Here is a 2,011-nt window from a genome sequence, read left to right as displayed (position 1 = left end):
ATACTCCATTTATTCCCTTTTGTAAGATTTAGTAACACTCGGGCGTTGTCCAATGACACATTCCTATAAATACGAAATGACACTATATAAAAACCATATATACGAAAATAACCTTTTGAGTTTACTCTTAACATAGTCAAATGTTTTAGACATTTGAAAGCTTCATGGAATATATATCATAATTCTTAATCCCATTTTCTCATACAATATATCATACATAGTATTACTTTACAAAGTATAGCAATGTATGTACATAAGATACATCTTCATACACAATTTAGGGGCACATATGAACTATACATAGGATATGGGGACCTTAGTTGTTTGAGAACTGTGCATATGCATGATTAGGTCGCATTTGGCTATCTTCCTATTTTGTTGGGTAAGAAGGCTCCATGGCAAGACCACACATGCCCTTCTTGTCTGCAATGTCTTTCTCCATTCTCAAGTACCCATCTTCGCCCCAAGTTGTGCCCCATGAATTCTTCATCAACCAATAGCTCGTGCCATCACTAGTCTTTCCATATCCAATGGCTGCAATTCCATGGTCCAAGTCAGTGCCGCAGGACCCAGTCATCACCCCACCAGAGTAGAATTGGAACGTCATGTCTCCTCCGTCCACAGCTACAGACACTGGTTGGTTTGCCACCGCCTTCATAAGGGCACCCTCGTTATTGGCAGGCACATCCTCAAAGCCGGTGATGGTTGCGGCACTGTTGGATCCAGCCTTGCACTTGCCGTCAGCTGCAGTATATGGGTAGCTTGACTCCATAGTAAGGCCTCCATTCTTGATAATGAATTTGAAGGCATCATCCATGAGTCCTCCCTCGCAGCCTTGATCTTGACCATGAACATCACAGTCAACCAACTCTTGCTCCGACAGTGAGATCAACTTCCCGGTTTTCAGTTTTACAATGCCCTCTGTCGCGGCAACAGCAGAAAATGCCCAACAGCAGCCTAGAAATAATTTTGTTGTTATAGTGTTATCCAACAAAATATTAACACATATATGCCGTGCATCACAATGTTTTTTTACTTACCACACTGGCCTTGATCCTTGACAGGAGTGACGGCTCCCTTGGCCCTCCAGTCCACCGTTGCTGGAAGGGCATCCAAACTCAAATTCTCATACCTGAATCCAGAAGAAAGAACTCTCATGGAGTTTGCTTTGAATCCCTTGTTTGTGTTGGTTGTCTTGAACTCATCATTTGTGATATCAGCAAATTGGTTGACGCCAAGCCAGAACTTGTGATTTTGGGCATTGAATGTTTCAATGAACTCAACGTTGCCTTTGAAAACCTCGAACCGACGTGCCTTCTCAGTGGTGTCCTTGTACACACGGCCATACTGAGCCATCAGTTCTCATGCTTCGCCACCATCAACAAGTCATCATTCAGCTCACGAGCTGCAATGACTGTACCACAGAGGCAGATGCAACCGAGGATGGCAAGAAGCAAAGCCTTGTGGATGGCCATCTTCGGTTAGGTACCGAACTGCAATGACAGTACTGCAGCGGCAGAGGCAACCTAGGATGGCAAGTGTCTGTACTTTGGTCTGGTTTGTTGGATGGCACTTGGTGGTATATATAGTGTCAAGTACGTATTAAAAATAGGAGACTGAGAGATACGGTGTTTGTACGAAGTTATTTTGTGGAAAAGAGCTTGTGCGTTGCCGTGGATTATGGTGGCCGGCTAGTGGTATAAAAATGACGCACACATCTGATTGGCCGGCCACATTGTATAAAAATGATACGGCAGAACAAAGAAGTACGCTTGGTGTACATCTGATAGCGACTCCTGCTTGTTTATGTCGGGGTGTACATCTGACTGACAGTGATCCCTGCTTGAGAGATTTATTGAAAGAAAGAAGAACCGTGTCCATGAAAATAAATTTTCAGAAGAGTACCGTGGACGTGACACCAGTTTGTACAAAAGAATCAAGTAACTGCTTTGATACGTACCGTGAACCCACCCTGACAAAAAAAAAATCAAAACAAATACTTGAAAAATTC

At 43.3% G+C, this 2,011-nt stretch overlaps 1 pseudogene; it reads right to left on the bottom strand.

The window, feature by feature from the left end:
* Positions 1-370: 370 nt before the first annotated feature.
* LOC119344253 lies at positions 371-1,475 on the bottom strand (annotated as a pseudogene).
* Between the last annotated feature and the right edge of the window lie 536 nt (positions 1,476-2,011).

This window comes from Triticum dicoccoides, unplaced genomic scaffold (assembly GCF_002162155.2).
Source record: "Triticum dicoccoides isolate Atlit2015 ecotype Zavitan unplaced genomic scaffold, WEW_v2.0 scaffold16131, whole genome shotgun sequence".
NCBI lineage: Eukaryota > Viridiplantae > Streptophyta > Magnoliopsida > Poales > Poaceae > Triticum > Triticum dicoccoides.
This window is presented reverse-complemented; position numbering and strand designations above follow the sequence as displayed.